Source organism: Crassostrea angulata, chromosome 5, assembly GCF_025612915.1.
Source record: "Crassostrea angulata isolate pt1a10 chromosome 5, ASM2561291v2, whole genome shotgun sequence".
Classification (NCBI taxonomy): domain Eukaryota; kingdom Metazoa; phylum Mollusca; class Bivalvia; order Ostreida; family Ostreidae; genus Magallana; species Magallana angulata.
Genome location: NC_069115.1, coordinates 59786359 through 59808789, shown reverse-complemented (window position 1 = coordinate 59808789; position 22431 = coordinate 59786359). Strand labels below are relative to the sequence as shown.

At 32.7% G+C, this 22431-nt stretch overlaps 1 protein-coding gene and 2 long non-coding RNA genes across 4 annotated transcripts in view; 2 read left to right on the top strand and 1 right to left on the bottom strand.

Moving 5' to 3' along the window:
* The window catches only part of LOC128182954 (uncharacterized), a 42137-nt gene extending 35754 nt beyond the window's left edge, over nt 1-6383 (bottom strand). The window contains exon 1 of the long non-coding RNA XR_008243502.1: nt 6292-6383. This is a non-coding gene — a long non-coding RNA (uncharacterized LOC128182954). The remainder of the gene's footprint in view (nt 1-6291) is intronic.
* Nucleotides 1-22431, top strand: part of LOC128182949 (slit homolog 2 protein-like) — a 434673-nt gene that overhangs the window by 321277 nt on the left and 90965 nt on the right. The window lies entirely within an intron of this gene.
* Nucleotides 1-22431, top strand: part of LOC128182955 (uncharacterized) — a 265011-nt gene that overhangs the window by 178973 nt on the left and 63607 nt on the right. The gene's annotated exons all lie outside the window — the stretch shown is intronic.

Sequence of the window (22431 nt, the reverse complement as noted above, 5' to 3'; positions counted from 1 at the left end):
TGAAACAAAGATATTTCAAAAGAATTTATGTCTTGAATTTCATTAACCTGTAGGCACCTTTCATTTACTAGATCTTGACCTTAAGTTGCGAAAATGATTTGACGCTCAAATGGCTCTACATCACATGATCAGGGTTTGAAATTAACAGTCGCTAACTTGCCATTTGCTACTAATTTTTAGTGTTGGCGATTTATCCCTTAGGCCGCTACGAGCGACAATTGTCACGCTGAAATTTCAGGTCGGCCACTGCTATGCGCGACTATTGACGTTTTTCCAAGAGCAAGTTATCTAAGGTTTCCCCAAGCCTCGCTTTGAACAAAAACAGGATGGCTATTCTTGGGAATGAAATATGATTGGTCAATTGATGTTTTCGTAAGGTTTCTAAAGTTTCCATAGTTTAAAATAAAGTCTATAGAGCGGTAAACTTCGGAGAAATGCTTTGAATTGTAGCATACATAGAATGAAGTTTTTTCACAGTGATAGCAAAGAAAGATTTAATCCTGCAGTACATAATTTAGAAGATGTTAATTTATTGATTTATGTGTCTTTGATGGACTTTGTGCCAAGAAATGAGCGAGAATTTGATCTCGATCTCGAGGTAAGCTTGTCGCGTGTTGATCCACTGCCATTCAATATCCCATTCACCAGAGAGGAAAAATTATTTAAACACTAAAATGGAGGATTATGAACCTTCATCGTTTCTAAATCATTTTTTAATGATGTTTATGAAAATTCTTGTTTAATTGATCAATATCTATACTGAGTGACGTGTGCAGTCCGAGAATGTGAACCAGAACAACATTAAACAAGAGGCCCATGGGCCACATATCGCTCACCTGAAAAATAGTTCTTGTATCATTTTATTTCAAAAGAGTTTATAATGAAGTGAACTCTGAAAGAAAAAAAATTGTAAAAGTCTCATATATTTCAAAATTTTGCCATATATTAAACAATACATAACAAGAGGCCCAATGGGCCACATCGCTCACCTAAGCAACACTGGCTTTATATGGGTTTCAAAGGATATTGTGCCATGTGGCCCCTCGGTAGATTAACCAAAAATGAATATCCAAATTTTTACTTATTTTTGCATCTTTGACATATTTACCTTCATGGAATACAATTTTACCGAAAATAAGATCATTCGCAATATAAATAACTAAATTTTCAGTTGGTGTTCACGGTTAACTTCCAATTCCCTTTATTTTAGCCCCCCCCCCCCCCCCCCCCCATCACTTTATAAAACGATTAAAATACATGAGAGCATAAAGGTACATTTTCTCCCTCCACTACTTGCTACTTATTGTATTTTCAAAAATTCTATATGTGAAAGAAGAAAAGTGTACCTCAATGCACCACAATGAATGCACTCAATTCCTCAAATTAAAAACATTGAAAAATTTAATTGGCCTTCTCCATTATAGACAATTGTCATTTCCCAGGCATGAATTCATTTCGTATGACCTTTCATATCCTTACTCACTTGATTGAAGAAAATAAACTTAACTGAAAATGTTGTCACATATGTTAAAGAGCTATAATTCAAATTAATGTATTGGCAGGCATGTTGCTCTATTGTACCAAGGCCCTTCCAATATATTATTTTCATCTTTATTAAAAAACAACAAATGTGTACAAACAAAGATGATTTTCCATTGCAATAATTTTTTAAGAACATTAATAATGCTTTTATCCTCATAATAATAATGTGTCTGGCCTATGGAACCTGTTTAAAAGGCATTGTTTTCATTCACTTGTGTTTGAAAAACTATCAAAAATTTGTGTAGATTTTATGCAATTCATCGTTGAAGAAGGGGCACCAGAAAGTAATTACAGCATATCATCCTTTTAGCAAGACATTTCTATTGATCAACCAAAATTACGGTGTCAATCATAAGCAAGATACGTAGCTTGGTTTGAGTCATGTTTCTGTTCACATGAGTTTATTACATTCAACTTAAGAATTTTAAACTTGGTATTTCCTATTCAGCATAGCTGCATTTAAAATATAAACAAACTAAAGAATGACCTCAGCTTTGTGTACAAACATATAGTAGCATTGTGCGCAAAGCTCTGTATCTTGCTTATAACTCGAAGCTTGACTCTCAGGTTAGTAAAATTATAGGAATTTAAACAAAGAAAAAACTCAATTTATTTTTTATCATATATATACTTTAGTAATATATTTCTAGCAGCGAGAATAATCTCCGTTTAGATTGAAATTGCTGAACATCTTAATAGAACATGTTGCATTAATCAACTATTGCGTAGAGATAATACCGAATCACACGCACCACCATAATTTGACCCTGCATGGTGGCCCCACCCTATCCCCTGAAATCATGGTTTGAAAAAAACTAGAATGAATCAACACTACCTGAGGATGCTTCCACACAAGTTACAGCTTTAATTCTGGCCAATTGGTTTTTGAGAAGAAAATATTTTAAAGATTTTTCGCTATGTATTCCTATGTAAAATTCGACCCACCCATTGTGGCCGCACTCTACCCCTAGCTGGGATCATGGTTTGAACAAATTTGAATCTACACTACCTGAGGATGCTTCCATACAAGTTACAGTTTTCTGGCCTACTGGTTTTTGTTGAGAAGATTTTTCTCTATGTATTCCTATGTCAAAATTTCGACCCCCCATTGTGGCCCCACCTTACCCCCGGGGATCGTGATTTGAAAAAAGTTGAATCTGCACTACCTGAAGAAGCTTCCACAGTTCAAAATTTCTGGCTAACTGGTTTTTGAAAAGAAGATTTTAATGATTTTTCTTTATACATTTGTATCTAAAAATTTGATCCCCCATTGGGACCCCACCGTTCCCCCAGGGATCATGGTTTGGACAAGCTTGAATCTACACTACTTGAGGATGCTTCCACACAAGTTACAGCTTTTTTTTTGGCTGATTGATTTTTGAGAAGAATACTTTTAAAGATATTTTTCTGTATATTTCACCTCAGGTGAGCTAACAATTATTCATGTCTCTGCTACATGTACACGCTCTTAGTATTTTCATCAGCAAAATTAATCTCCGTTTAGACTGAATAGACGAGAAAATACTTTTAACTAGCCTAAAACACATTGCAGTAATCAACTATTACGCAAAACACATACCGTATTATCATTAGAACTTGTATTTTAGTTGTTAAAGTACCATACCTGTTAATGTATCTTATTTACTGCAAGTAACAGTCAGCTGTCTTACTTTCCGATGTCTATATTTGATTGGTACGTAAAAATTACAAAATACAGGCGATAGTTCCCCTAAGTTACAAACCGTAATTCATGAAAACGAAACGAAAATCAAAACAAGCTAAAACCACCGTCAAAGGTGAAAATGTCAATGCATTGGAATATCTAATCTCAATTTACTCCACAAAATCAGCATTAATGTATCTTGCACGTTTCAAATATTCCTTTCGCAAGCAAACTGTTCCACAACAACCAAATTCATCTTTGTCAGATTGACCCATTTCTTATACGTTCAAAATGACCGCTTCTTTGTTTCAAAGAGGGTTTTGAGATATGGAATACCAAACCCGAAGTTAAACTGATTGACCCTCATTCTCTCTGTCATCATTTCCATAAATTTCCATAAACTACTCAAATTTGAAACAGAATTAGCCCTTAATTTTTGCAATTTATATTTTCCTTCCCATAAGGATAATTTATGCTAAACTAGGTTGAATTGACTCAGTAGTTCTTGAGAAGAAGCTTTTTAAAAATGCACCCCCCTTTTTCTACAGTTTCAAGGTTTTCAGCTTTGAATAAAGATAGGTCTTTCATTTCTGCAATTTATATTTGCCTTACCATAAGGATGCTTTGTGCCAAATTTGGTTGAAATTGGATAAGCCGTTTTAGAGAAGAAGTTTAAAACGTGAAAAGTTTACAGACGGACAGACAGACAGACAGACAGACGAACGGATGATGGACAAACTGTGATCAGAAAAGATCACTTGAGCTTTCAGCTCAGGTGAGCTAAAAAGGAGAAAAAATCATATCTTTGCCAAATGGCATGTTTGTATTCATAATTATTTTACACATCAAATGCACTTAATTTTAAGCTCTAAAATACCCATTTGCAGTAAAAAAAAAAAATTCCATTTCACTGAAAAATATTCATTGAATAATTCAAAGATGATAAATCACTATTGTCTATGTTTTGTCTTTCAATCATTTAAAGATTCTTTATGGATTCATCAAATAAAATATTGCAGGTGTGGTGAGGACATTCATAGACATGTTAGATTTTGCATTCTCATCTGTCTTATAGACTGAACTCAAAAAACATGGAAAGCCTATATATAGTTGATATAGTTATCAATGATTCCTACTTTTCTTTCCATAACCTTTATTATCTTTTGTTCCTCTATCTTTCCTAACTGTGTGTTTGTGAATTAAAACTTCCTAAGAACTTAGATCCACACCTTTTGAAGTTTTTTGAATTTATGATCTTTGATCCCGATCACTCAATGGATCCCGATATGTTAGTAATTGATGTCAGGATCGAAATTCCGAAAACCTAGTCGATAAACATTTCCAGAATGATAATTTAACTATGATATAAACTTATCATGGAAATTTCTTTTTTTTATTTTTGAATACTTCTTTTATTAAAAAGAATAAGAGTTTAAAATCATTTTCCCATTATATAAGTCTATGTTAAACTTTGGACATCTTTTGGGGCCTTAGTATTAGTCCTTGGGTCACGGTTTTCACAATTCATAATCAACACTATCTTAATAGGGTACTTGTATAGAAATATCACTATTTGTAGCATTGTAGTCCTTGAGAATATATTTTACTTGTGACCTGAACTGTATCTGGCCACATTGTTTACAAGCAGCACTGATTTTAATTAATAAACTGATTAACAAATACTGTTCTCTCAACCAATCGCTAAGCCCCTCTCTATTCTAAAGGTTTCCCAACATTGGGTATCAACTTCAGATGGACAGAAGAACGCTCCATCTCTTCTTTCTATCATCATCCAAATTGACTACACAACTCAACAATTTTTACCTTCACTCAAGAAACAAGCGACATAGCGTAGTGGTAACACTCTCGCCTATTATTCTTAGGGTTCTCAGATGGATACGGATGTGCGGAACCAATTTTTTTTTTTTTTTAATTCTTGGATATTGATTTTTCTCTAATTATTAACATTTTTGGGAATTTTTTTTAATCTTTGTGAAAGGTGGAAAGGCCTCTACTTGTTCCGTGAACAATAAGTCTACTAGTTTTAATTGATTTTCACATTTGAACGTACCTAGATTGATAAATACAAGTAAAATGAGGAAAATGAGCATTGCATTGAAATCTTCAACATTTTCTCTTGCATTTAAATATAAGTTTGGTAACTGTTGAATAAATAGTTGCTGACAGAGATATATTATTTTAAAACTTGATGGTCAATAACCATGAATTGTAATTAATTAATTCAGCAGTGGTGGCCATCTTGGCGAAAATTAAAGCAGCAGCCTTAGGGTTAATTTAAATTGCAAAAATGATTTGACAGTGGGTAAGTGTTGATTATTTGTGATATATGGCTGAAATAATGTTAAAATGTAGAAATAATAGGTCTGTTACAAAAACTCAGGGAAACTGGAGTTAAAACATGGGGAGAAGCGTAGACCGTCTTCGGTTTTTTCCAGAATCAAAATATGAGGGCTAACGAAGAGAAGTGGATGTAGGCTATGCCCGTCCACTTCTCAAAAGAGAAAAGAGATGAATCAACTAAAACAGCTGTAAAGGAACAACAAGAAATGTGTTTGATCTGAGTTATTAGATTTTAGAAAATGAAGTGTTTGAAAATCTAAGAAAAATAGAAATTGAATTTGAATTTATATATACATGTAATTAAATGAGATTAAAAATATTTTTCTTTCTTTTATTAAAATAAAAGTTTGGGCAACTAAATTTTGATGTGGGCCCCTTGAATGATGAAGATTAGTAGCCCACATGGCTAGCAAAAAACCAAGTTAGTGTAAAACCCAGGTGATAAGAACTCAAATTACATGAATTGTTATCAACAATTCACCATCTTGCCAAAATAATTTGTCAAAAAGTTCGTAATATGTAACCCAAAACACGATGGAATAGTGATATGATTCGGAATAGGTTCTCATATCAGACTGCATGTGAACCGGTGGCGTCATTGAAGATTGAACAGTTGAAATCAACTTGAAGATGCAGAATTCGATCGAGAAATGAAAACTTATGAAGCAAACCAAACAAAAAATAAATACAAGCATGCATAGTAGTGCCTATGAAATACTTATTACCTTCATTGCCTCAGCTTGGATTACTTTTCGATTCAATATGCCCAATAGTTTTTTATACGACGCCTGCGTTCAGCTTCCCCGCCATCGTCACGGTTTTCTTGAAGACTTCCGGTTTACGAGCCCGATCTAATTAAAGTTTCATACCAAAAAACTTCTCGTTATCAATCTGAATGTAATATTTAAATATCTACTGTGTAGTCTAAAAAATATTTTTTTCCCGAATTTCAAATGAGGTGACCACTCAACCAATCATCACATAAAATAAAATTTCAATCTCTCTCTCTCTCTCTCTCTCTCTCTCTCTCTCTCTCTACAATGCATATATATTTGAGAGAGAGAGAGAGAGAGGTAAAAATTGGATTCCAGATGTTCCAATGAGTATCAAAATTCTCATTTTTACCATTTTTATAAAAAATAAATTTCTGTTTTTTCATAGAAGTGCTTTGATGAAGACATTGCATAAAAAACACTCAGCTGTTTCTCAGCACATCTTGTTTTGTAAATATAGTACTATAACCAAAGAAAAAAGATAATAAGGATATTTTTGCTTTTACCAATGGTGCCTAGAATAAAAGATTTTATTGGTAAATGTAACCTGAAAATTGATTTTTTTCTTCTAAATAATGTTTAAAATTTTTTAATAAAGATTGAACACATTCACAATTCCACAATATATGTAAATATGTTCTATAGTTTCCTCTTCTCTGTGACAAAAGTTTTTGAGTTTACTTTTTTAATTTTGAAAAAAAAGGGTTTGTTGCTAAAATTTTGTCAATTATTCTGTATTAGAACCATTGAAGTTTACAGTCTTAATTTTGTTGTTATGAAAGGTAGTTTATTGATTATTTTCCACTCCATGTCCTCTATATTCAATAATTCATTCCAGGCACCTTCTTTTACCTGTTGTCACAGAGATATTACTGAGTAAAATATCATAGAAGAACTTTGACTTTTTACATTTCATAACTGTATAATGTTTTCTCTAATAAGCAGGTTTATGTATGTATGTCTAATGTATGTCTTCATAGCATGGATTATGCTTGCATATTCTCAAAAGTTGACCTTTACATCTGTATACATATCACAATACTTATCAAAACTAAAAAAAGTACCATCTTCTTCCATGATATCATTGATATATCTAGACTAAAATCAAATATTATTGTCAAATAGTAGCTGTTTATTAAAAAAAGATTTCCCTCCAATATGGATCAAAGGGTTATAAAATAATGGTGAGTCTGCAGCTACACCAGACTTTATTGTATTATGCAGGTCAACCCATGCTTTAAATACATCTATCCAGAACTTGTTTTTTAATTATTTCATAAGTAAATCAATGTATTCAATATCATGTAATGTAAATTTTGATTAAAATTAGGCATGAATTGAACCCCCTGTTTGTAATGATAAGCTGTCTCTCTCCTTATGTATATACATTTATCTTAAAACCTCTCTCTATTTTTTCTACTGCTCTGCATCTGTTTGATCTCTCTGTCTCTCTGTTTTTCATATTTTTCCTATTTCTATAATCTCTCTCTCTCTTTCTCCCTTTATCTTTCTCTATCTCTCTGTTTCTTTCTCTTTCCCTCTGTCTCTGCATTTTTGGCCTCCAATCAATCTCTCATTTACTCTCTCTCTCTCTCTCTGTCTGCCTCCGTCTCACTGTCTGCGTCTCTCTCCTTATGTATATACATATAAAAACCTCTCTCTATCTGCTCTTCATCTGTTTGATCTTTCTGTCTCTCTGTCTTTCATATTTTTTTTCTATTTCTCTAAATTCTCTCTTTCTCCCTCTTATCTCTCTCTCTTTCCCTCTCTCTCATGCGCGGATCTAGAGGGGGGGGTCGGGGGGGTCCCGACCCCCCCTGGAAAATGAAAATTTATTAAATTTACATAGTAAAATTATCGCGAAAATATGCCTCGGACCCCACCTGGCAAACACAATTATCCTTCGGACCCCCCCTGGAAAAATTTTCTGGATCCGCGCATGTCTCTCTTTCTCTCTCTGTTTCATTCTCTATCCCTCTATCTCTCTTTTTGAGCCTTTTTTGTCTCCAATCAATATCTCTCACTGTCTGTCTGTCTGTCTGTCTCTCTCTCTCTTTCTCTCTCTCTCTCTCCATTGCATTCTTGCTAAATGTCTTTTTCTTTGAGAGTTGTTTCTGTCCATGTTTTTATCTGTATCTGTATCTTTTAACTTTCTATCACTTATTTTATTCCCCTTTCTTTCTCATTCTCTCTTTCTCACTCTGTATATATCTCTCCCTTTTTTATATACAATTGTCTTAATCTCTCTCTCTCTCTCTCTCTGTCTCTCTCTCTCTCTCTCTGTCTGTCTCTCTCTCTCTCCCCTCTCTGTGTGTGCATGTCTGTTATGTCTTAACCCTGTGTAAAAAAAGCTTTAAATGACTTTTTTTAATCTATTCTTTTAACTTTCTATCACTTATTTTATTCCCCTTTCTTTCTCATTCTCTCTTTCTCACTCTGTATATATCTCTCCCTTTTTTATATACAATTGTCTTAATCTCTCTCTCTCTCTCTCTCTCTGTCTCTCTCTCTCTCTGTCTCTCTCTCTCTCTCTCCCCTCTCTGTGTGTGCATGTCTGTTATGTCTTAACCCTGTGTAAAAAAAGCTTTAAATGACTTTTTTTAATCTATTCTGTCTGATTTGATCTCTAGCTCTTTCTATATATTTTTTTATTTCATCTGATTTTTAATTTAACCTCATCCTCTCTTGGGGCCCCTTTTCTTCATTCGTTTCTCTGTCCCAGACTTGATAAACGCTGCATATGTGTTTCAGCGGAGTATCATATTTCTAATCTGACTCAGCTCTGGCACGACATTCCAATGTGGTTTTAACTCCCCAACTAGGCTTGCTATCGACACCAGAGAGTTCGTGGACCACCCCCCACCCCCCATCTCCAAATTTATTCAGCTAGCTAACATAAAGAAATGTAATGTTACATTATAAAATAGATCTGTTTACAATAAAATGAAAGTTCAAAGAAAACTACCCGGTATTGTAAAATATGACAAAGGATCAAGTTAAAAAAAAATAATGATGTAGTACATATATCTAATGAAAAATGAATAAAATATATAGCCATTAATTAATCTGCAATTGATTTCTCCTGACTGAATTAAATTAGCAATCAAGGTCACATGGAATCTCGGATTAATATTTCATTAAGAAACGAAAAAAATAAAGAAGTACCATTCAGGTTTATAAACACACCTAAACAGAATCAAAGGGTCAAAATATAACCTAATTTATCACTGTTTATCTCATTATTTTTATAAATTGAAGTGCATGTATACCCCCCTCTCTCTCTCTCTCTCTCTCTCTCGTTTGTTAATTCTATCTCTCTCTCTCTCTCTCTCTCTCTCTCTCTCTCTCTCTCTCTCTCTGAGCACATGCATGGATAGTGCATGGAAACAGGCAGAGTATGAGATATTTTCTACAATGTGTTTATGGAATGGAATACACCTAGGGTAGTTAATAGCCCAAAACTAGTCATTGTTAGAATTTGAATTCAAGATGAGATCTGTTATGCCATTCAATATTTGAAAAAACATTAGAAATTGATCCTTAACACTTAATCTTATATGTTAAAACATGACCTTTTTTATTGGTGATTTGAAAAATTCATCTTATTGTAATGGGTTTGTAATGATTAAATCCCATAATTTGATAAACACAGTTCCCTTTAGGATTATAATGAAGAGACATGCCAGCTATTTAGTGTTGATCACAATGTGGTATGTGATTTTAATGAATAAATGTTGATGATGTGTAATGATTGATGAATGTAAAGTGTCTTCTTGATCACTTTTCCAATAGCAGAGGAATAGTGCTTATTAGAAATAAGAAATATGAAAGAATTACCCCAAAACTCTAAATGTTGAATCAGATAGGACTTGATCATTTCCCATCTGCACATGAGCACACAGATATAGCATTGAAAGAGTCAGTAGATACATGTAGTTTCCACCAAGATGTGTCCATGGAATTGAACACTCTGGATTATAGTTAATCGCCTGAAAACCATTCGTCGCTTAAACAGGAACACAAAATGGGATTAATTTTTGCATGTCATTTATATGAAAAAAAAACAAGAGAGAATGATCCTTTACACGCAATACAATGTGATAAAATATGATATTTTTATAGTCACTTTGTGAAATTCATCTCTCCATATTCTGATGAGTTTGTAGTGATTAAATCTTATAACATGATAGACACAATTTCCTTAGATTGGTATCTGATTTAGAGGAATAAATTTTGATGAGGTGTAATGATTGGTAAATGTAAAATGTTATCTTAATCACTTTTCCAATGAGGAGAAATTGTGCTTATAAGAAATAAAGAATCTGAAGGATTTGACCAAAAAAATTGAAAACGTTGAATCCCATAGGACTTGAACATTTTCCCTCCAAGCTCCCATCTGCACGTGAGCACACGGCTAGTGAATGGCAATAGGCAGTGTATGAGAGAGTTTCCAAAATGTGTTCATAGAATGCAACACTCTGTGTGTAGTTAATCGCCTGCAAACCACTCATTGCTAAAATATAAATTCAAAATGGGTTTTTGCATGTCATTTATAAGAAAAAAGCCATTAATTAAATGATCCCTAACATACAATTCAATGTGATAAAATATAATGATATTTGATAGTCGATTTGTGTTATTCATCTTATTTAGATGAGTTTTTAATGATTAAATTGTATAATTTGATAGACACAGTTCCCTTTAGGATTAATGAAGAGACCTGCCAGCTATTTAGTGTTGATTGGAATGTGATGTCATTTTTTAGGAATAAATTTTGATGATGTGTAATAAATGGTGAATGTAAAGTACGTGTCATCTTGATCACTTTTCCAATGCAGAGAAATTGTGCTTATTAGAAATGAAGATTGACCAAAAAACTTAAAATTTTGAATCAGATAGGACTTTAACATTTTCCCTCTAAGTCTAAACTCCCATCTGCACATGAGGAGGACATGGATAGTACATGGAAACTGGCAGTGTATGAGATATTTGTTTAAAATGTGTTTATGGAATGGAACACATCTATTATAGGGTAGTTAATCCTTAGTCTCAAGGAGAATGTTTCAAACATACATTGTCCTATATTTTTTCCAGTAAAAGGTTAACCTAAAAGGGAAACAAATTGAAAGTGGGGGGGGGGGGGGGGGGGGCTAGGCTAATCATCAAAAATCTTGACAAGCAAAAAAACAAAAACAAAAAACAACAACAAAAAACCTTATTTCCCAAAATCATGAAAATCCTAATGCGTTTGTGTGTGTGGGGGGGGGGGAGGAGCTAGTATATCAATGACTCCAATTTTCAATATCTCTATTAATATTTCAATCTTTTAAGGTTAATTTAGGAACTATTATGTTTGCTGCAAGAAAAGTGCGTGGGGGGGGGGGGGGGCTGGACCCTCCTATGTGTCTAATGGTTAGGTCTAACTTTGCAAAAAAGTGGGCTATTAACATGTCTAACATGTTCTTATCATGAAATTGTTTAAAGTACCATAAACTGGAAATGATAATCATTAAAGTATGTAAAACAATACGAATGTAAACCTTTGCACTCTCTCTCTCTCTCTCTCTCTCTCTCTCTCTCTCTCTCTCTCTCTCTCCTGTAAAACAGTATGTTGGTTACTTTATAATTTGTACTTTTATAATATAAGAGTTGAGATTATTTCATTCAAATATGAAATACCAAATAAATAAACTAAAGTATATACAAAATGTTACATATAGATGACTTAATTTTTGTTTATCACAGTTTTTAGGTGTAAATGTTATATTGTTGTGGGTTTTTTTAATGACAAATAGTAGTCTTTAATTACCATGTTAATTTAAATATTTAATACATTCATTTTGTATGATTTTTCTATAATGTCCTTGTATAAAAATATGCATTAATACTAGTAAGCCTCTGTTATAGTTACCCTTTTATTTAAGGCATATTTCTCTTTCAAATTAAGTTTATATTGAGACAAAGCAATTATCATTGAAAACAAAATGTAAAAAATCAAGTTTTTAGCTCCTTCCTGTCCAAACGTGAAATTTTATATATATTTACATAGTTGAAAAATCACCCACTCCTTCCAATTGTCTCAATTTACATTCTAGTAGGATATGTAAATGTACATTTTACATAAATTAAAATAACATCTGCTAAAATAACTACTTTTGAAATGAACAAGTAGCAACACTATTTCTATCTTTGTGTTGTACTTATGCATCAAATAAGTAGAAAAACATGTAAAATTTGAACATTTTTCGTGGATTTCTTATCCGTCTCCAGCTACCCGGGTGTGTTTGAATTTTATTTTTATTTTGATTAAAGGCAGGCATCACACCGGTAGGTCTTAATTTTTTTATCATGGTTGAAAAGGGAGTAGAATTAGAAACCAGAATAAATAAGATTTTCATTAAATATGATTGTTAAGCTTACTTTTTAATAAAAACAAGAAATTACATGCAGGACGGCATGTATATTTGTCACTAAAAATGCTACAATTCATCCAATTTATCAAAATAGGTCAATTTTTAGTGTCTGTGATACTTGTTTTTAGATATGTCTGAAAACTGATACAAGGAAATTGCCACAAGTTTCATAATATTAAGTCAGTGAAAGAGTTCAAACCACTGCTTTTAATGAAAATCAATACATAGGAGGAGGGAATACATGCAAGGGTATTTCTAAGTGATGTGGTGCTTTAATAATGATAATATCATGTAGATACATGCAGTACTAAAAAAGGTTTCTTATTAAAAGACTTTGAACAACAATTGACCTCTAAAAGTAAAGATGTTTTGCTGAAGAAGAACCATATGAATCTATGTTAAATAGAGTAAAGTGGAAATGGTGGGTTCACCTAAATGACCATATATTTCTTAAACCTCAATGGAATTGGCAATATGGGGTATACTTTTTTTCAGAATTGCATAAGCTTTCTTATTCTAAGACAGGATGTCTTTTCATAGAATGTTACTGTAAGGTAAACCCTATAAATTAATTAGAAACATTTTTGGACTGTTTTATTATACATGTACCTCATTAATTTACATATTGAAAGGAATTTATAATGGTATTTTGAAGCTATTACATTGTACTTTAACAGTGTTATATAGACAACAAGAAAAGAAAGGTTTTGAAAACTTGCAGACTTTATAGGATGGAACCCTGAAAATGATATAGATGTTCAACATATAATTATTAATAATTCACTAAATTCAAACTTATTGAAATCTCAAAGCAAAATCCTTTTTCTTCATATATAGGCAGTAAAAAAGAATGATGGGTAACCAAGTGATTACCAAGTGGTTAACTCAGTTAACACAGTGTTAGCTAACCAATGCGTTAAATTGCTTTTGATCAACAGAATTTAACTACTGCGATAGCTAATCACTTGATTAGGATTTAAATTTAACCACCTTTCGAAAAACCAGGCCCTGAATATTATTCTAAGGATTCATTTCACTAAAAAAAATTATGATAATTTTAAAATTAAAACGTTGCATGATAACCTGTATATTTGAACACTTTACTCTGCATTTGCGTTTTACGACTAATGAGCAATACCCTGTGTAGGGGGCTCAAAATTTTAAACACGCGACCGACGTTAACACACAATTCAATGTGTTAAAACAGGACATTTTTGTTATGGATTTGTGAAATTCATCTTACATTTTATTGTGATGAGTTTGTGATGATTAAATCGTTTGATTCCATAGAAACAGTTGTTCTTTAGAATAATGAAAAGACCTTTCAGCTATATAGTGTTAATTGGAATGTGGTATATGATTTGTAGGAAGTCGTTTTGATGATGTTTAATGATTGGTGATTGAAAAGTTTTATCTTGATCACTTTTCTAATGCAGGGGAAGAAATGAAGAATCTGGGAGAATTGATAAGAAAACTCCAATCTGCACGTGAGCACATGGATAGTACATGTAAACAGGCTGTGTATGAGATATTTGTCACCGTGTGAAAAATAATTATTTAGAGTGACATATTGTTTCTTTAACTCAGTGCTAATTAGTTCTAATTAGACCTTGACCGCCGGACATTAAGATGCCACCTGTTATGAAAGCAATACTTAATCCTGAGTAATCCTTTTAATTATTTATCTGTTATGCCAAGAGTAACTCTCTTTAATCACTAATGTATGTCTTGCTTATAAAGTGATCGTTATTCACATTGATCATCAGTTGGAGACTGGACCTTGTATTGTCCATGCCGGCTGCATAGATCGTGTAGAAAAAGTTTGGATCGTTAATAAATTGTAAGGTCATATTTTTTTCCCAGATGTGTTTATGGTATGCGAACGTCTCACTGTTCAAATCAAAGTACTGGAAGTACTGATAGACGGAGGCATCATTTCAGAGGAAGTTAAACTAATGACAATATATGATTTTTTTTTTATTTAAGAAAAAACAGCGCGCTTACCGCTTATCATGTTAGAATATCGCAAAGCGGTTTAGTATTATGGCAATTTAAGGTCGCGAGGATATTTTTCAAGCTGACACCAGAGTTAGGTAGATAATATTAAAATAATTAGTGTTGTTCTCTTATCTAAACCTAATAAGCTTGTTATATTACTACTTAAATGTGTTTATTATTTACCAAAAAAGGAAGGAGGAAAATATTTTGCATCACAAAACAACATGGGAAACTGCATATGTTATTAAATGCATACAACTCGAATTACTGGAAAAATACAATGCAAACTATTTATGTACACATTTCTTTTCTTCCGTATATTCAGTTTAAGTAGACCTATATTATTTCCTGTGTTTAATGATTTGCAAACCCAAGGTAGAAAACGGCATGTTCAAGAAGTTTTCACACCGTTCAAGTCAAAAGATAACCTCTAAATTGCAAACTACTTCGTCTAACCGTACAACACCCCCCCCCCCCTTTCTATCTTACAGAAGGGGTTTCTTGATTAACGAGTGTCGTCGATCCAGATATTCTCTTATTATGATCGTTATGAGAGAGAGAGAGAGAGAGAGAGAGAGAGAGAGAGAGAGAGAGCGTTTTAGGCGTATTTTACATTCATTTGAAATACACTAATTATAATATTATGTATTCATACAATTAGTACAAAAGAATATAGTACACTGTGATTGAATATAACATGCAGGTTTAGCCACGTGTTACCCCTGTTAATCAAATCAACGCGCGAGATGCACCACGTGTTCCTTCCAAGATAAGGGAATAAAGTTTCGTTCTTATAGTTTTCATATCAAGTAAGGAGAAAAGAAGTATGCATAACAAAAAAGTATTATACACTGTTTGTGATATTTGATGTAAAGATTGATATACTGTGTTTTTGAATTTAATTCGTATACTTCTTTTTTCTTAACAAATCTCTCTCTCTCTCTCTCTCTCTCTCTCTCTCTCTCTCTCTCTCTCTCTCTCTCTCTCTCTCTCTCTCTCTCGTTAAGACTATGAACACAATAAACAAATGAGCTTAATTTTTGCTATTTATTTTGAATTTCCAGAGAACTCAAGTTCAGTTATATAGTACCAGTGTTAATGATATATATTATGGCAATTGTTTGCTTCAGTTCTTTTGTCAATTCTAGCTAAAAAAAATTTCACGCGCGACAGAATTATCAGCATGTAAAAACATAGTGACTTCCCAAATCACTTGCCGGGGGGGGTTGGGGGTTGGGTTGGGTTGCAGCTGTTAAGAATGATACGTCTCCGCGGGAGATTGATTGATAATACCCGAACGATATACGACGGAGACAAAGAAGCACACAATGTTTATTCATTGAATCTCATAATTATTCATGATTTCGTCCACCGCTAGATGGTGCTTAAGAAATCCTCATTATTTGACATCACGGGCAAGACAAACACAATATACGGAGGCTGTTATACAGCCTCCGTTTAAAAATGAACAGATAAACACCATATATTTATATATGAAAAACATGAGAATTTAATTATTAACACTCAATGCAATCTGTTCAAACATCTCATTGTTACGCTAAAAATAACAATACAGGAAAATGTAGACTAATTTCTTTATACCTAAGAAATGACATGTGGTGTTAACGAACAATGTTCAAAGGAAAAGTACAAGAGCAGAGCAATCACGGAACAGAGGTAGTGTCAGGTACAATGGAGGAGTGAGCATCCTCTTCTGACCGGTCGCATCCATCGGTTGCTGTTTGTCGTAATCGAGAAAAACGGGAAAAAATCATCCGTTGACAGGTTATTGATTATGGCCTAACAATAAGTATGAAAAACGTCAGTCAGCCTGCAACCCAGTGGATGATTGTATTTGCTGACAAGGTCGTTGTATCGACCATAGAACTTACGAAAAGATGACTTCAAACGAGACTGTTGATAGTCCTGTTTTATCAACTTATTTGTCAGTAGCTTGCCTCGCCTTAGAAACTGTTCATAATAAGTAAGGAAAGTTGCATGACTATAGAAAAATTGAAGTCATCACGTTTATCGTGAAGTTTTGTTGTTAGGTTACCATCAATCCCCTTTTACATTCCAGTAAAATATCCAATTATGAATCAGGTGACGCAAACTCTGTGGTATCTTTTGTTTCAAAATCACTGGAATATATCGAGTCGATGTAAGTATGGAAGTAGCAACTGATATGACAACTGATTGTCAATATACCTGAATGCTGAGTTGAAGACCACAGTGAGCGTTTTATTTTTTCACGTACAATTGCAAGTTTTTGAATAAATTCTGCTTCATATGAATACAAAAATAGGTCTGCTAACAATGGGACGAAACTAGTACCCATGGGAATTCAAACAGATTGTTGGAAGACATGATTTCCAAAAAATACATAGATGTTGTCTTTCAGAAACTCAAGCATCTTTTTAATATGCACTTCAGAGTACTTATGTACACAATACGAATGGTTTTAAACAAAATAATTTTGCAAATGACCGATGTGACAAGGTAAGTAAATTTACGTGATCCACTTTTATTGAAAAAGCAGGTATCGATGATGTTAAAAAGCCTTGACTTTGATATAAAATATGTGAATTACCATGAAAGACCAAAATGACGTGCCATACTTTTAAGAAGGTTTTATCTGTATAATTTGTTTCCATATGTACAAGGGTAGATCCAAAAGTAATGTCACACTATGCACCACGTTTCACGCTGGCGCTGTTTTGTATAAAATGATACGTCCATTTCCGTATGTACAAGGGTTGATCCAAAAGTAATGTCACACTATGCACCACGTTTCACGCTGGCGCTGTATTGTATAAAATGATACATCAAAACTTTTTTTTATCAAAATTCTGATTTAAAGTAAAATTTTGACTAAATTTCGTTGAACACTTAACAAGATATTGATGTTTGTAGGATGATATATACGTGACATCGTCGCATCATGAATTTACGTCTTTTTAAAGGTTTGTATTTATGCATAAACTACATGCATCCAAAATTTGAAAAAGACAAAAACAACACAATATATTGAAACACATATATACTTTTTCTAACTGTTTTGAAAATTTAGGGACCGTTACCGTCCATTTCGGACATATACGCAATGCCCTTTGTCTATATAATACTGGACCTGTGAATAGTGATACGAGGCATTTTTTGCTTCGATGGATAGAAATCATTAGAAAATGTACTGGAACTGACATATCAATCTAAAATTGAGAGCGAGCGAATGAAAAGGGTTCCCTTAAAGTTGTTCCAATATTTAATAAAAGCATATGTCACGTTAATAAATAAATTAAATAGACAGAAGGTATTCGCTCTGAAGGAAAGTTAAAACTAGGTTCATACGCCATGAGCTGTATCATAAAGCTACGTTCATGACTTCTTGAAGAGATTTCGCAAAATGATTGTACATTAAAAAATATCCATCATATTACCCCATCGATTACAAAAAGAGTAAATGGTTACTTTATGAATTAAAATGGATTAAGAATTTTAAATAGAGCATCGTGGCCAATTTTTATATAGTACCAAATTAAGAAATTCTACAAGAACGTCAAAGAACTAGAAATGACGTCGCTAGCGTGCAGCGATTTTCCTTGCTTAACACTCTAAAATATACATTATCTTCAGAAATATTGATCATAATAATGCATCAAAATTTTTAGGTCTGAACTGAAATAGGTAGGTATCTCAAAGCACAAGTTTTTTGCCACTTTACGCGGATTTTTCACGATTTTATTGCATTTGTGACATTACTTTTTGATCAACACTCGTAATTATTCTTTTTAAATATGATTCAATACCGACAAACTAAAAATTCAAAATTAAAACGACTAGCAAAGATGTTTGAGGCAGTCATCAAACAGGATGGAAGAGAATTGACAAATGTGTGACCGAACTGGTTAGTTAGGCTAACAGGAAGTGAGTGGTTGATCAAAACTAAATAGATAATTTGTACAAAAGATATTTAGCCTATATTAAACACAAAATAATTAGCTTGTGATAAAGATATTTATACCAAACTGAAAATAAGTAAGTTTATAAAAAAAACTTTTCATAAATCTTAAAATTGAACTATAGACAACACAGCCTGTGTTTTAATAGTTACTGGCATTGAGGAATGGCCGTTACCACAGCTACCGTCTTCCAACATGACGACGACCAAAAAGACACGAAGTTCCCATGTTGATAATTTGCTAATTTGTGATATTTTTATTGCTTTCTAGTTATCTTCGTTCTTTTAATACATTTTTAGTGAAATATGAAGCGACAGCATGTTCTTACATGTAACTGAAATCCAATGCAAGCGGTGTTTTATAAGTGGACGATGTTGAATACTAACACGAAGTTAAGAAAAAGATGTAATTTACTTCAGAGACTGGTGTCAGCTACTATAATTTGAATAAATTGAATAATTAAATCAAATGAAAGTTTAATAAATAAATAAATAAATAAGCATTCGTAAAATCATTTTTGGGAGTTGATTTTAATCAACTCTCCTATGCAGTTACTCTGGCAAACCGATAGTGAAACAGTGTTTGGACCTAAGCACAAATCATCACCGCTGACAAGACTTAGTTCTAGAAATTAATAGAAAAATGCGATGTAATGTATGCTGAAGCATTGTTTTTTAAGGAAACTTATCTATAAACACTTTGAAAATAGTCAGATTTTATATAATACGAACAATTTAGATATTTTTGTAGTCTTATGTGTTCCTACGCCAGAGTTTAATAAACAACCAGATGCTCGGCTGTCTCCGTAAATCTCCGAAAAGTAGAGAGGCTTTCTTGCCAATCGCAACTTCTCGGGCCTTTCCGGCAACCTCGGAGACAATGTGTTTTTCGAGTTTGCCAGAAAGGTCCGAGATTGTCGGAGATTAACGGAGACAGCCGAGCGTCTGGTTGAACGAGACTAGAGTTCGATATCAATAGTGCCTGGATCCATACGATTCTTAGAATTGTTTCAATTACTAATACATAGTTTGAAATCTATCTTTAAATATTACACAACATGATTCATATGGGGTTTCTTGAAATTCTTGTCGGAAAAGTCTGAAAATTCATAATAAAAAAAGCGTAATTCAAATACAGACTAGAAACTAATTGCCATGCAAGATAAGTTGATTTTAAAATAAATGATAATCGATAAAATCAACTCCCGTCAGTACTTCAGTACTTTGATTTAAAAAGTACAATCATATTTTTAACAAAAAGTTTTAACTTGCACATTTATTTCCTGTGTAGAAAAAACTAAAGTTTACTCACGGTAGATAAAATTTATTAAAAAATGCATGTCACATTTATTAGACCAGTTCTTGAAAATGCTTCTGTAGTATGGGGCGGTTGTAATATGTTTGACATGGAGAGATTAGAAAAAGTTCAATTAAGTGCTACAAGGATAGTTACTGGGTTACCCATTTAAGCATCTACACAGAAACTGACTGGGAACCTCTTGTCAGTCTGTACAGAAGAAACATTATTGAATCACTTAATTATATTTGTGGTCAAAAGGAGGATGTTTCTCATTTTTGTGTGTGTGCAAGAATTATGTAAATGCTAGAAACAATCTATTTGAACTACTTTTTAATAGGCTTGAAGAAACAATCTTAATTAATTCACATTTGATTTATTGGGATAGTGACAATTTGTCTTGTAATACAAACTGCTTTATTTTTTCAGAAGTTCAAAATTTTATTAAAGTCTGGAGGATTTAATAACTAATTGTTCTTGTTTATGCTATTTTATACTGTATGCCAACACTATTTATTATATATTTGCAAATACTTTGTAAATGCATATTTATGAATATTACTACTTTAACGTTATTAACTATAAGTAACATGTAACATAAGAATGATAATTGTGTATATTGTATGTATTATCATCAGGAGAGGAACACGTAAGTTGTAAGAACTTGTTTCCAATCCTCTTGTGTAATTACACAATAAAATATGTTCAAATCAAATCTGTGTAGAAATGTAAACTGCATTGAAATAAATACTGCAGTAGCAATATATACATTTAGGCATTAATTCAGGAAAAGTGCTTTTTTGCGTCGTATATCAGAACAAAATATCATGTAAACTTTTATATCTAATTCACTTTATTTAAGACATCCCACCAGCTGTCTTATTCTCAATACACTCAACAGTAAGCATGTAGATTGTGAACCAGCACTTCTAAAACTAAGATGAACTAATATATACATCATGTAATAGTACTTTGGGATATAAATAAGCACACAAACAATAAATCTAGATGTACATGCATTTGGATGTTATTGGGAGATACAGTTGATGGATTCACTGAATACACCTACCTACATGTATACATTTTTCTTTACTTGTATTTGAGTCTAAATATAATACAAACAACATATGAATGAATTATTTGCGGAAATATTTGCGGGAGGGGATGGTTGGTAACCAGGGATAATATCTAATAATATTTACATTTGCTTTTCGGGAGGGTGCGATGCCTATTTTCATTAAACTAAATATGTGATTCTCCCGTTTTCTATATTTCCAGAAAGTTTTCCATCTTATATATTTACATGTAGATCTAAATGAGCCTTTTTGTAATTTGTATTTCATTAAAAATAACAATATGCGGCCTGATCGGCATATAATATAATATATCCAGTTACAAGAGTTTAAATGTGTATCTTACCATTACTTGTAGGAGGTTTTAAAACTCTGTCTCGGGTCTCGGAGGATTTCGATTCTAAATAAGGTGACCAAGCCTTGCTGATTTTTGAAATGGGAGATAAAATTTAAATACAAAAAGGGACACACTTTTTACTAAACGTATAACAGTCATTCTCAGAATTGTTACTCCATAACACTGGTTACGTTGTTAAAAAAATAAGTTTGCCAGATTGTTTTAATAATTTGTTTTTCAAAAGAACATCATCTATGATACTTTTTCTGAAAATATTCCCCATATAATTTTTTTAATTTACAAATCTAGCTCAGATTCTTTGCATTGGGGGGGGGGGGGGGGGGGGGAAATCACAGTAACGGATGTTAATCTTATAAAAACCGTGGGTTTTTTTCAGCAATAAAAAAATAAATAGTTTAAAAATTCACTAATTCTATATATCTTTTAAATTATAGAGCAGTCTATTGCTAAAACCTTTAAAACCGAGGACAATTGAGGCAAATTTGCTTACATACAAAGATCCATTTCAAAGATAGTTACTTTAATGTGAGAAACATATATATGTCTGAGTGGTACAAAATGAAAAGATAAAGTAACGGATGTTAAACGAAACTCTAAACTACATTCCTTTATATGATACCAGGTAAGTATATCTTCAATAGGCAATTCAATATTGCTAATAATAACGTTCATTGACAAAAAATTTAAAACATATAAAATTTACTTTTCCTCTCTCATTTTATTATTTTTGCCCTTGATTTTTTCCCAATACCGGCGTTTGCATTTCTGCTGTGTAAATTACCGCTGAGGAAAAAAATCATGTTAAATTAAATCAGGTAATGTTTTACTGCTTTAAGAATATTAATATAGATTTTACCATTTAAGAATGCAAATATTATAGACGAATTTATATGACGTTTTCAATCTAAATTATTACTGGATTAGCTTGAGCAGATCCACATTTCTTTAAGAGGGGGATCCGAGGATTATCTTCGTTTGCTGAGAGAAGGGGCCTA